Source organism: Aegilops tauschii, chromosome 6 (assembly GCF_002575655.3).
Source record: "Aegilops tauschii subsp. strangulata cultivar AL8/78 chromosome 6, Aet v6.0, whole genome shotgun sequence".
Taxonomy (NCBI): domain Eukaryota; kingdom Viridiplantae; phylum Streptophyta; class Magnoliopsida; order Poales; family Poaceae; genus Aegilops; species Aegilops tauschii.
Window position 1 is genome coordinate 2,611,169 of NC_053040.3, and position 15,070 is coordinate 2,626,238.

Here is a 15,070-nt window from a genome sequence, read left to right on the forward strand (position 1 = left end):
CGCTAGCGTGGCATGGGCCCGTTGCCAGCGACTGGAAGGCAGGGAGGAGCACGTGTAGCATTTTTTTACGAAAACACCCTTGATTTTTTCTGACATTTCAGTTTTCAACTCTATGAGAAAAGAGGAGACATGCCTTCGGGTCTCGAACATGAGACCTACTGCAGTCGAAGCCACTAAACTACAAATCTTCCTACATCTAATGTCGATGTAAAGGGGTGTGTGTGGCGTCGTCCAGACACATTGGGGAGGAAGCAGGCACGCAGTAGGTGGCCGGCGCGTGCCAGCACACGGCGACCACGCGGCCCTGTCCTTCTGTCCAAGGAGGAAGACAACTCGGGGAGCAGCTGGGCTGGGCCGCACTCTCTCTCTCTCCCTCATTCTGTTTTTCTGTTTCTGTTTTCTTTTATTTATATCTTTTGCCATTGGTTTGAATTCAAACAATGCCAAAAACTTCTCTAAATATTTCTATGTCATTCAGTGGACTTCTCCCAGACCTTAATGAAATAGAAGGAGGTCGCATGTGGGGCTTATCTGGGCTGCTGTTAGTGTGGCCCATTTTGCACGGACTAGTTTTTAAAGGTTTTTATAAAGAGTATGTTATAAAATAATGTTAAAATAATCGTGTGTTATAAATATTATACATAAAAATAATTATTAAATAAAACATTCATTATACACCCATGTATTATATAAACATGTTTAATAAATATGTAATATACTAATTAAATAAAAACATTTAATGAATGCATTAACATTTATAAACTTGCAGCTTATTTTTAAATTATACAAAATGATGAATCAAACATTTACAAAAAATTGATGAATATTCACTAGTGTATAATTTTCGCATGTGAATTATATTAAAAATTATATAATTTAAATATTAACTGTTGGGGATATAACTACTGGCGTAACCCGCCCAGGAGGGGTCGGGTTACGTTATGGCGATTCATCATATGAAGCCCAATATCAAGCTTGAAGGTGGCGGTTCAATAAAGGACCTAAAGCCCGTAGGCGACTTAAGGCCTGTAGTGATAAACCGCCGTAATTGCATGACTTGTGTTGTAAGGCAAAATTAACTAGTCACCGAGCCGGACACTGTTTATGAGCCGGCCGGGACTCTGTAGGCTGCGGAGCGTCAACCCGTGTATATAAGGGGACGACCCGCCGGCGGCTTAGGGTAAGCAACATCAAATCGATAGCCGGGCATAGCGGATTCGCTCCCTGGTCATCGAAACCCTAGCAATTCCACCTCAACTGGAGTAGGCTTTTACCTTTACCGTAAGGGGCCGAACCAGTATAACCCTCGTGTCCTTTGTCCCGCTTTAACCCCTTTAAGCTTCCTAGTTGCGATGGCTCCACGACTAAGTCCTTCCACGAGGACATCTGCCGTGACAATTCCACGACAGTTGGCGCCCACCATGGCGCCAGCGCACGATGGATTTGAGTTCTTGAAGGGCAGCTTCGAAGGGCTCAAGGGATACGCTGTGGGCCGAATGACCAAGAGTCGTCGCGGCAAGCTCTACATCGACGACGCATGCTGGGGCCCCGCCGACTCAATTGAGTACGGGTACCGGGTCCCCTTCGGCGGAATCCACGTTTTCATTGGCAAGATCCGCGAGCCAGGCCCTGAGCCGGACATCTGCACCAACCTCGTCGAGACGGCTCAGCGTGCGAGACCCGCCTAGACTCTGCCTGCCTTAAAGCGTGCCCTCGTGGGATGCATCCACGGAGGACTTTCTGAAGGATCTACATCTGGCGGTGAGACGGCCATCTGTTCTGATGGTGAATCGTCCACAGGTGAGACGGACTCGTTGTATCAACTTCAAGACGGCAGACTCGGGGGTTGTTCCGATGGCAACAGTATTCCGGACCCCTTTGAGCCACCAAGCCGGGTTGGAATCTTCATGGCCGGCACGCAACCTGTTCAAGACTCCGCCGCTGCGGCAGGAAGACCTGTGTATTCGCTGGCTCAGGTGCTGATGGATCTCACGGATAAGATGACTGCCCTGTTAACCACCACGGTCGTCCCAGCGGATCAAGCTCAACATGATGCAGAAGTGGCACGGCTAAAGCTGGATATAGTGCAAGCTAAGGAAGATCTCGCAGCGGAAGGAGTCAGGATGGCTGCAGAGCGGGCGGCTCTGGACGCCCAGACTCAGCTGATTCAGGCACAGTCTTTCCGGCTCACAATGGATCAGAATGCATCCAATGAGGTCATGAGAAGGAGGCATCAGAAGGCTCAATCTCGGCTCCCTCTAGTTTATGATCCTCGAAACCTGTTTAACACGCCCAGTGCAGGGCCTAGTAACCCCCCAGAGATGAATCGGATCACGGCACCCGGGGTTGGAACGCTGGTTCAGCCACAAGTGATGGGGCCTCCCCGTGTGAATACTGCCCCACCTCAATATGTACCAATACCACCGGGTCATTATTCTAACCCATTGGAAAATATGATCCCTGCAGCGGCACGACTGGCGGCTCTCCCAGTTGAGGGCGATTCTCCAACGGCGGTCGAAACCCGCAGGGTCAGAGAACTTCTTCAGACGGCTTTGGCGCAACAGGAGGCATATTCATATAGCCGGGACAGGATTCATTCAACCCCTCGTCCAAACCGGAGCCCGAGTTATAGCAGAGCTCAAGCAACGCCCGGTGCCGTGACTTGTCAGGTGGGCATGGCCCGGCGCATAACGGAGCCTTTAACGCGGTAGATCAAGATAGAGCACGTCAAGAGGCTGAGCAGGCGGCTCAGCTGACAGCTTACCAGCCCTTTCCGGTTTACCCGATGGCTTCTATCGAGGCAGGCGTAGCTACAAGGACCGGAGGTGTCCCTTGTCTGGTGCCAGCTCTCCATAACGAACGTCTGCCCAAAGATTTCAAAGGACCTAGGAAGGTACCTAATTACACGGCTGAACAGCCCGGAGCATGGATTGAAAGCTAGGAGATGGCTATGGAGTTGCTGGAGGTCAGTGACGCGGCGATGGCCAAATACTTCACCATGATGTTGGATGGGACTGCCCGCACTTGGTTGAAGGGACTGCCACCTAATTCCATCGGGTCATGGGCAGAGCTGAAAGCCCGGTTCATCCAAAACTTCAAAGATACATGCAAGCAGCCTATGTCAATTGTAGATTTGACTAGCTGCAAGCAGCAAGAAGGCGAATCTACAACCCATTGGGTACGCCGGGTCAAGGAAATAATACATTCGTCTGATAAGATGGATGCCGCCTCTGCGGTCTTAATGTTGGAGCAAAATTGTCGTTTTGCGCCCCTGAAGATGAAGCTTGGGCGGCTCAAGCACGATTGCAATGATATGGGTACGCTGATGGCGGCTCTGGTCAAGTACGCCGACTCTGATAGTACCAAGGATCCCGCGTCTGATGATGAAAAGACAGGGAAGGGAAAGAAGAATGGCAACGGCAAGGGCCCTCAGCATAACCCGGCAAATCAGGGAGGTAATAAACGTAAGGCTGATGATAGTTTGGAGTTTGTGGCTAACACCAACGCGCAGGGTAACAATCACCGACATAAGCGGAGACCACCTCCCCGGTTTGGTGGGTCAGGCCCAACGCTTGAGCAATTGTTGAATGAGCCCTGTCCAAAGCATGGCACTAGGGAGAAGCCGACCACTCATCTATGGAAAGACTGCACGATCATGAAGGCTTTCAAGAATTCCAGCATGTTCGACGGCAATAATGGACAGGGCGGCGGCTCAGGTGGCGGCGGTTTTCATGGCCAGGGCGGCGGCTCAAATTCTAATTTTCAGAATTCTCAAGGTAATCAAGGTGGTTCTAACCAGCAATCTGGCCAGGGTAATAAACAGCAACAGCGGGGGGGGGGGGGGGGGGGGGGGGTACCAGACCCATCCAAAGCAGCTCAGTAGTGGACAGTATCATGTGTTTACTACCAGTTTGTGCAAGCGAGACCAGAAGCTTCATAAGAGGGCTGTGAACGCTGTTGAGCTGGCGGTTCCACATTACTTGCGATGGTCTGAGCAGCCTATTGTATGGAGTAGGGAGGATCACCCTCCCCGGGTTGATAATCCAGGCCACCTGGCCTTGGTGGTGGCTCCTCAGGTTGGTGGATATAAATTCACTAAAGTGCTCATGGATGGAGGCAGTAGCATAAACATCCTCTATTATGAGACCTTCCGTCGCATGGGATTAACTGACAAAAACCTCAAGCAATCCAATACTGTCTTCCATGGCGTGGTGCCCGGTAAACCGGCGTATCCAGTTGGCAAGATCGAACTGGAGGTAGCCTTTGGAGATGAGTACAACTCTAGGGTGGAAAAATTGACTTTTGAGGTGGTCAAGATCAGAAGCCCGTACCATGCTCTGTTTGGGCGGCCGGCTTACGCCAAGTTCATGGCACGACCGTGTTACCTATACTTGCAGCTCAAGATGCCGGGTCACAACGGGACCATTACGGTTTATGGCAGCCGAAAGATAGCTTTGGAGCGCGAAGAAGGTAACGCTGCTTACGCCGAATCTGTTTGTGCGGCAGAGGAATTAAAGTTTTACAAGGATAATGTTGACCCCGCAGATATGACGTCTTTGAAAAAGCCGACCACAGAGAATGAGCCAGTAATGAAATTTAAGTCGGCCGATGAGACTAAGCTTATTGACTTTGTTCCAGGCGACTCATCTAAGCAGTTCAGCATCAGTGCCAATCTGGATCCTAATTAGGAAAGCGCGCTCATCGAGTTCATCCGTGAGAACCGGGACATCTTCGCATGGAAACCTTCGGACATGCCGGGTGTACCGAGAGAACTCGCTGAGCACACTCTTAATGTTGATCCAAAATTTAAGCCAGTCAAGCAGTTTCTTCGACGGTTTAATGAGGAGAGGCATAAAGCCATTGGTGAGGAAGTAGCCCGGCTCCTAGCGGCCGGGTTCATCGTTGAAGTTTTTCATCCAGAGTGGTTGGCTAACCCGGTGCTCGTGCTCAAGAAGAACGGCACCTGGCGTATGTGTGTGGATTATACGGATTTAAACAAAGCTTGTCCGGCCCATCCCTTCGCTCTCCCTCGTATTGATCAAATTATTGATGCTACGGTGGGTTGTGAGCGTTTGAGTTTTTTGGATGCTTACTCTGGTTATCATCAGATCAAAATGGCAGTTAAGGACCAAGAGAAGACGGCGTTCATTACTCCGTTTGGAGCCTTCTATTATGTGTCTATGCCTTTTGGGCTCAAGAGCGCCCAGGCGACCTACCAGCGGTGCGTGCAGAATTGTCTTCATGATCAGATTGGGTGCAACGTTCATGCCTATGTGGATGATATTGTGGTGAAATCCAGAGAGAAGGAGACCTTGATAGACGATCTGAGGGAGACCTTTGGTAATCTTCGGGTCTACAAGATGATGCTTAACCCGGCCAAGTGTGTTTTTGGCGTTCCTGCAGGCAAGCTCTTGGGTTTCTGGTTTCTAACAGAGGCATTGAAGCTAACCCGGAGAAGATCAAGGCAATCACCTCTCTGGCTAAGCTGGCGTGCATAAATGACGTCCAGCGTCTGGCGGGTCGTATCGCTGCTTTAAGCCGGTTGGCGAAAAGGCCATACCACTGTATCAGATGATGAAGAAAACAGATAACTTTGTCTGGAGTGATGCTGCCAATGCCGCTTTTGAAGATTTGAAAAGACAGTTAGCTAAGCCGCCGGTTCTTGCTGCTCCCGTTGATAAGGAGCCCTTATTATTGTATGTGGCCACTAACACACGAGCCGTCAGTGTGGCCATCGTGGTGGAGCGCAAGGAGGCGGGTAAGGAACATCCGGTTCAGCGGCCGGTTTACTACGTCAGCGAAGTACTTATTGAGTCCAAGCAACGGTATCCACATTGGCAGAAGCTTGTTTATGGGGTGTTCATGGCCAGCCGGAAGCTTAAGCAATATTTCCAGGGCCACCCTATCACTTTGGTTAGTTCTGCTCCTTTAGGAGATATCATCCAAAACAGAGAAGTCACAGGAAGAGTCGCTAAGTGGGCCATTGAACTTGGGCCTCATGGTCTAAAGTATGTGCCACGCACTACTATCAAATCTCAAGCATTGGTAGATTTCATCAACGATTGGACAGAGTTGCAGATGCCTGAAGAGAAGCCGGATAACACATACTGGACTATTCACTTCGACGGGTCCAGGCAATTGGAGGGCTCTGGGGCTGGAGTCGTGTTAGCTTCCTCTCGAGGTGACAAATTTTGTTATGTGCTACGGTTGATGTTTCCCTGTACTAACAATGCAGCTGAGTATGAGGCCTTGCTCCATGGTCTTCGGATGGCTAAGGAGATGAGCTTAAGCCGGGTAAGGTGCTTTGGCGACTCAGATTTGGTGGCTCAACAGGTATCAGGCAAGTGGGATTCAAAGGACCCCCTCATGGCGGCTTATCGCTGTTAAGTTGATGCCATTGCCGGGCATTTTCAGGGTTACCAAGTGGAGCACATTGACCGCAGAAAGAACGAGGCGGCTGATGCCTTAAGCCGGCTGGGCTCTCAGCGAAAGACGGTGCCGCCTAATACTTTCTTGGATATTCTGCATAGCCCTTCTGTCAAGTTACCTACAGAGGAAGACTTGGCTGTTCCAGACCCAGAAGCACAGTTGGTGGCGGATCTTCACGTTATCCCAGATTGGACAGTGCCATACTTGGCTTACATGACCCGAGGAGAATTGCCTGAGGATGAAACTTTGGCCAGACAAATAACCCGACGGTCTAAGTCAATGATAATTGTCAATGGCGAGTTGCATCATCGCAGTGTCACTGGGGCTTTTCAGCGTTGTGTTTCTTTCGAGGAAGGTCAAGACATCTTACGTGAGATTCACGAGGGGGATTGTGGCCATCATGCCGGCTCAAAATCCCTTGTGTCCAAAGCTTTTCGTCATGGTTTTTATTGGCTGACGGCTCATGCTGATGCAGAGGACTTAGTCAGTAAATGTGATGGTTGTCAGAAGTTCTCAAGACGTGCTCACGTGCCGGCTCAAGAGTTGAGGATGATTCCGATTACTTGGCTGTTTGCAGTCTGGGGGCTCGATATGGTTGGGCCTTTCAAAAGGTCCAAAGATAAGAAGACCCACCTATTGGTGGCGGTTGACAAGTTCACAAAGTGGGTTGAGGCAGAGCCAGTTAGTAAGTGTGATGCAGCCACGGCGGTTCAGTTCATGAAAAAGGTGATATTTCGCTTTGGTTTCCCACACAGCATTATAACTGACAACAGTACTAATATGTCTAAAGGCGCCATGGAATAATTTTGTCAACGAGAGCATATTCGGCTTGATGTTTCATCAGTGGCTCACCCCAATCCAATGGTCAAGCTGAGAGAGCCAATCGGGAAATCTTGAAAGGCATCAAGCCCCGGCTTTTGGTTCCTTTGCAGCGGACGCCGGGTTGTTGGGTGGAGGAATTACCCTATGTGATATGGAGCATCAATACTACTCCTAATAGGTCTACGGGTTATACGCCTTTCTTCATGGTTTACGGAGCCGAGGCGGTTCTCCCTAGTGATATCCGTCATGACTCACCCCGCGTGGCGGCTTATGTTGAGGCCGACAATGAACAAGCGCGTCAAGATGCTCTTGACTTGTTGGACGAACAACGTGACGTAGCAGCAGCTCGCTCGGCGATTTACCAACAAGACCCGCGCCGCTATCACAGCCGCCGGGTTAAGTCCAGAACCTTTCAGGAAGGTGATTTGGTGCTCCGATTCATCCAGGATCAAACAGATGCACACAAGTTATCCCCACCTTGCGAAGGGCCCTTTGTGGTCAGCAAGAACTTGCACAACGGGTCATACTATCTTATCGATATTCGAGAGCACAAAGCCTCACGTAAGTCGGAGCAGGAGACCCGCCGGCCGTGGAATATCGCTCATCTTCGGCCTTATTACACTTGAGCCACCGGCTCTCATAATTTACATATTTCTTTGACAATGTATATATTATGATAAATAATAAAGCAGGACCTCTGTCCTTTTTCCCCCTCAAAGATAAATGTGTCATTGTTATTTTCATTGTAATCTCACATGATCACTTGGGGGCTGATCCGGCTTATGATCATATTCGAATCTAGCCGTTAAATATTATGGTCATTTGGGGGCTTCCTGTTCAAACATAGGTCGTATGCGAACCAAACAGAACATAGCTGTCGGTACCCTCTTGATCGGCACACTACCGAGCTCACTAGGGGGCTTCTTGATCGTATTCGAATCATAGCTCAACCCCCTTTGGGAACCGACGTGGATCGTATTCGAATCAGCGTCGTTAAACAACTCTCAAGGTCATTTGGGGGCTTCCTGTTCAAACATAGGTCGTATTCGAACCAAAGAGAACATAGTTGTCGGTACCCTCTTGATCGGCAACGCCAAAGCCACTGGGGGCTATATGATCGTATTTGAATCTTAGCTTGACCCCTTTGAGACGGTTTTTTGGTCGTATTCGAATCAGAAGCCTCAAAAATTTTTAAGTCGCTTTTTGCAAACAATTTTTTGGATTTTACTTGAAGTTCTTTTGATCATATCTAAAGTGTTCAAGGGTGGTTTCTATTTCACCGGCTTAACCTTGATCAATAAAGTTGATAGCACATAATAAACATCATATTACAGAGTTGGGTTCTCACCCTCATTGTTCGGATCACATAAACCGGCAGCGTAATCGAAGGATCACAGGTATGCTGTTATGATTATGTCTCAAATATATAATTGAGAACCGGGTTTTATGACTTTTTGATTCATACTCCGGGTTATATGTAAAATATATGACCCTCCTTGCGGTAAGCCGCCAAGGGACTTGTGATTTGTTCTCTATGCAGGACAATTAAAGCAGTTTTTAAACGTAAGGAAAGCAGAGGATCAGCATAATACGGGGGAATATAAGACGGCGGCTTAAACAGTGTTGAGTGCCACACAAGTGCGTGATGGCACGACAAAATTAAGTGTTTTTCTACTCTATTACATGACTCCCCGAGTCCAAACAAGGAAGCATTGTTTTTCATCAAGGCATAAATATAAAGCCGCCAGATGGATTAAATGTGTTGTTGGCCTGAAGCTTCCGGTTCATCCCTTTCCGCTCCTCCGTCTGTTTCCCTGTCCTGGAAGGTTGATGATTTCCAGTCAATGCCACTCAAAGCTTCAAATTCAGCTTCATCATCAATTAACCCGGCCGGATCAACTTCAGGGGCGAAGGTATGCTTACGAATTGGAGGGATCAGCCTGATTGCTTCATCATGTGGTGTTGGGATTCTCTGATTCTCGGCGTCATAACCCGGTTGGTACTTGATAAGATCCGTGTCATTACCGATCAGAGTGGCCATAGGGCGTATTTCCTTCACGCAAGCGGCAAAGTTCTTCTGGTCAAATGGGGTGCCGTCCTCCTTTAGGCTGGGATACCCAAGGGCGATGTCGGCCGGGTCTAGCTCCGGTAGCCACGCCTTGGCCCGGCTTAATGCGGCTATGGCTCCGGCTCTTGCAGAAGCTCGTCTTAATTCCTGGAACCGCTGAGGTAGTACGGCAAGCCGTTTTAGTACATCCGCCAGGTGGGTGGGAACTTCATTCGACAAAGCCACGACGGCTAAGGCACGTTGTGATCTGGTGTAGAGTTGTTCCACCAGTGTATAAATGGCCTTCAGCTTTGTCAGCATGCTTTGGTTAAGATTGGAACTCCTGGGGCCTGCATTACAAAGTCAGGTGAGCTGATGACAATTGAGATACTTGTTGAAAAAGATTTAAAATAGCTAACACTTGCAGAGTAACTTACCAAAGATTGCTGAGACCATCTGAGATACATGGCATTTTAAACCGGATAACTCGGCGGTTGTTTCTGCAAGGGTAGCCTCCGCTTGTTCAGCCCGGTTGAGCAAAGTGATCTTTTCATCAGCCCAGGCCTTTTTCTCTGCTTCAAACTTCTTTTTCAGTTTCTCTTGTTCGGATACACTGAATTCAAACTTGGAATTGGCCTTTTGGGTCTCACTCTCTTGAGTTTTCAGGCGATTCTTCAAGTCAGAGATCTCCGATTAAAATTGATTAATGGCGGCCTGTATAAATGCCGGGTTATAGTCAGGATCACCATAATGCAACATTAAGTCCCAAGAACTTTGCAAGCAAAGATACTTGGCACTTGGGGGCAAATGTGTGCTGAAGAATCCTATTTACGGTGCGGGTCATGGAAATAAGTCCCAAGCACTTTGCAGGCAAAGGTACTTGGCACTTGGGGGCTAATGCATATTGCTGTTCACGTATTTGATTAAAACACGGTGAGGACCGGTTCAAACATGCTGTCTAAGCCGGCCCTTGGGCGCTACAGGATAAGCCGGGTTTCTTGCATGTATTACTAAGCTGGTGTTAAGTCTACAACATATTTCATCATAAGCAATAGACATGGGGGCTGGTATAGTAAGGATAACTAAGGAATAGCAACGAGAGTTATACCTCAGATTTTTGGTGTATCTGTTTCACCATGTCAATTTCCAGGTCACGGCTGTTGTGCACTTGATTTACATAACCAGAGAAGATTTCTCTAATACTCAGATGAGTATAATCAATGACATCCAGCTTGGCTTTGCGGCGTTCCAGAAGTTCTTCCTTGGCGGAGCACTTGGCCAGCACGGTGGGTCTCCCCGGTTCAACAAAGTCAGTCCGGATGATTTCGACGTCCGGGTCATCCGCCTTGGCCGGGCTAGGGATCTCCGGGTTCTTAGAACTTTCCATGGCTTGTTCGACAGGCGGGTCAGTGGTAGGCGTTGGAATATCATGGGCTGGTTCAGGCGGCGGCTCATGAGCGGAGGTATCAGGAGCAGCCGTTCTGAGCTCCGGTTCAGTCAAGATCGGCTCTTCGGCCGGCTTACTTTTCTTCGCCCTCTTGCTGGGCTTTACTTGTACACTGTGAAAAGCAAAGGGTTAGTACAAAAACATGAGTAAGATAAGCACAAGATAAACAGATTATCATTACCCTGGAGCGGTTTTGAAGGCCGGCATGCTAGACTGCATTGATTCGCCGGAGGAAGGTGAAGTCCCCTGATAGTTTGAGTCAGAAGAATTGAGTGGTTGACGAGTGAAATCCGCCAAAGGATACAAAGAATACAAATCGGGGGTAACCTCAGTCCGGCGTTTTCTTGTTACATCGGGTAAGCCGGAGGAGAGGTCCGCATCTTTACTGGTCCGGGTCTGCCTTCGACTCTCGTGAATCTGTCGCTTCAAAAGAAATTGAGGATCTTGATAATTTAAAGGATATGAAAATCTTACTTTCCTGGTTACTCTTCGGACTTTCTGTCTTGGCAAAGGCTCGGAGTCGGAGGAAATTATAGTTACCTCTTCAATCGCTACATGACTCGCTCCTGTATACTCCTGCTGATAATCAGTGTCAATAAGATGGTTAAAAAAGGAGCCTAAAGAGTCAAGAGCTACCTCTGACTCGGAGGTATCCTTCAGATGAAGCATATCCGAGGCGCTAGGTTTGTTCCCCTTCTTACGGGCCGAGGCTTTCCTGGCGGCTTTCTTAGCTTTTCTGGCTTTCTTTGCAGCCTCATGGTCATACTTGACCTTCCAAAATTTATCATCAGCCTGTAAATTACAACAAAGGTTTTTGAGTAAAGACGAAATTGTCAAAGTGGAAGGTAAAATTCTCAAGTCAATGGTTTACCGATGGAGCCGGGTTAGCCTTGCAGAAAGGACTTAAGCCCACTTTCCCGCAGTCTGCCAGGCTCTCGTTCAGAAGAGACTTGGTCATATCATCAACAACATCTTCAGGTAAGTCGTCAGGACTGTGCCGTAGAGAATCATTTTTCTGGCCTGTGTAATCGCACATCAAGCCGGGGCGGCGGCTCAAAGAAAGCGTGCGGACCCTACGGACTGAGGTTACCCCCGTAGGGTCCGCACGCTTAACGTTACGATGACAGTTTTATTGAGTTTTGATGTACCGAAGGAGTTCGGAGTCCTGGATGAGATCGGGGATATGACGAGAAGTCTCGAAATGGTCGAGACGTAAAGATCGATATATTGGACGACTATATTCAGACTTCGGAAAGGTTCCGAGTGATTCGGGTATTTTTCGGAGTACCGGAGAGTTACGGGAATTCGTATTGGGCCTTAATGGGCCATACGGGAAAGGAGAGAAAGGCCTCAAAAGGTGGCCGCACCCCTCCCCATGGTCTGGTCCGAATTGGACTAGGGAAGGGGGGCGCACCCTTCCTTCTTTCTCCTTCCCCCTTCCCTTCTCCTACTCCCACAAGGAAAGGAGGAGTCCTACTCCCGGTGGGAGTAGGACTCCCCCCTATGGCGCGCCTCTCCCCTTGGCCGGCTGCCTCCCCCTTGCTCCTTTATATACGGGGGCAGGGGGGCACCCCAAAGACACAACAATTGATCCTTGAGATCTCTTAGCCGTGTGCGGTGCCCCCCTCCACCATATTACACCTCGATAATACCGTTGCGGAGCTTAGGCGAAGCCCTGCGTCGGTGGAACATCATCATCGTCACCATGCCGTCGTGCTGACAAAACTCTCCCTCAACACTCGGCTGGATCGGAGTTCGAGGGACGTCATCGAGCTGAACGTGTGTAGAACTCGGAGGTGCCGTACGTTCGGTACTTGATCGGTCGGATCGTGAAGACGTACGACTACATCAACCGCGTTGTGATAACGCTTCCGCTGTCGGTCTACGAGGGTACGTGGACAATACTCTCCCCTCTCGTTGCTATGCATCACCATGATCTTGCGTGTGCGTAGGAAATTTTTTGAAATTACTACGTTCCCCAACACTCAAGACATCGGACCCAATTCCGTGTCAAATATCTGCAATTTTCAAGTGTTCTGTGAGGTGTACCTTGGAGAAGAACCCAGCTTACTACTCTTTAGAGAGTTATTTTATCTGAACCGTCAAAATGAACGTGCCAATGGGCCCAGCTTGGAGCTTGGCGGAATCTCAATCCAACGACGGAGAGACTGTCTCTTCCCATATGCCGAACCGCCAAGTCACCCTAAAGATTGGAACCAGACATGCTTCTATTGTCAAGACACTTCTCCGGCTAATGAGAACCCTCTTCCCGGCTTTCGCGCCCTGCGCCTGGAGTCAACTCACCCCTTACCAGATAAACTGTCTCCAGCTGAACGTCAAACACTTGCCCCCACCATAAACAAGGTCAAAGCTCTTCTAGGGAACGGCCTAAACGGCATTGACCTGGTCCGGGTTTGGATTGCCTGGCGGGTTATTCCTTTGAGCCGCCGCCCCGGCTTGATGTGCGATTACACAGGCCAGAAAAATGATCCTCTACGGCACAGTCCTGACGACTTACCTGAAGATGTTGTTGATGATATGACCAAGTCTCTTCTGAACGAGAGCCTGGCAGACTGCGGGAAAGTGGGCTTAAGTCCTTTCTGCAAGGCTAACCCGGCTCCATCGGTAAACCATTGACTTGAGAATTTTACCTTCCACTTTGACAATTTCGTCTTTACTCAAAAACCTTTGTTGTAATTTACAGGCTGATGATAAATTTTGGAAGGTCAAGTATGACCATGAGGCTGCAAAGAAAGCCAGAAAAGCTAAGAAAGCCGCCAGGAAAGCCTCGGCCCGTAAGAAGGGGAACAAACCTAGCGCCTCGGATATGCTTCATCTGAAGGATACCTCCGAGTCAGAGGTAGCTCTTGACTCTTTAGGCTCCTTTTTTAACCATCTTATTGACACTGATTATCAGCAGGAGTATACAGGAGCGAGTCATGTAGCGATTGAAGAGGTAACTATAATTTCCTCCGACTCCGAGCCTTTGCCAAGACAGAAAGTCCGAAGAGTAACCAGGAAAGTAAGATTTTCATATCCTTTAAATTATCAAGATCCTCAATTTCTTTTGAGCGACAAATACACGCGAGTCGAAGGCAGACCCGGACCAGTAAAGATGCGGACCTCTCCTCCGGCTTACCCGATGTAACAAGAAAACGCCGGACTGAGGTATCCAGATATATATAAGTCCGGAAACTCACTAGAGAAGAAAGTGACGACGGTGAAGCCGGTCACATCCCAGAGTGGGATCTTGGGGTATAAAACTTTTTCTTCGCGTGTGTCCCTTTCGCCGTAACCATGGACAATCTTCATCATTTAACGGGATGCTCGGGTCAATATTCACTATGAAGGGAGCAATTTCATGAAATTTTTCATAATCTTCTTACGTGTCTGTCTTGTCCTCCACTCCCACGATGTTTCTTTTTCCTGAAAGAACTATGTGGTGCTTTGGCTCATTGTATAATGTATTCGCTTCCTTATCTTTTCTTTTTTTCGGCTTGGTAGACATGTCCTTCACATAAAAAACCTGCGCCACATAATTGGCTAGGACAAATGGTTCGTCAGCGTAACCAAGATTGTTGAGATCCACTGTTGTCATCCCGTACTGCGGGAATTCCTTTACCTGCCTCCTGTCAGATTGACCCATTTGCACCGAAACAAAGGTACCTTCAAACCACATCCATAGTCAAGTTCTCATATCTCCTCTATGTAACCATAATATGTGATGGGATCATGTGATTGGTTCATGGTTGGTGGCTGGCAGGTATGGTTTCCTCCTACGACTGTCTAGTCGTGCGCCGGGGGGGGGGGGGGGGTGTCAGATCTGGAGTTCGATGGTGTGTCAGCTCGAATAACGAGGTGATCCGTCAATTTTCTCTTTGGTGGTTGTTGTGGTGGTCGGAGAGGCAGGTGACGGGCGTTGGTGTCAAGCTCAGGGGATATTTTGGTCGTGTTTGTATTTTTTCTTTTTGATTGGTTCCTTTATGTAGAAGCTAGCGTTCTTCTGTCTTTTCAGTTTTGTCTGGTCGCGTATACGTGGCTTGTACTATGATCTTTGTCATATGAATGAGAGATGTATTATCATGCAAAAAAAAGCATACTCAATCATTTTCAAACTAAAATAGTTAACTCACAACATTTATTTTTCTTACAAACACTTGAATAAAGTAGTACACCACCCACAATCTCCTTCGATAGACACAAGTTATAACCTAACAACAACAGGACTCAGGACTTCTGGTCGCATACAACACAGTAACAAGAACAAGTGCAATGACCAACTAAAAAAGAAAAGGAAAAGGATTAAGTACAATGAAGCAAACTGG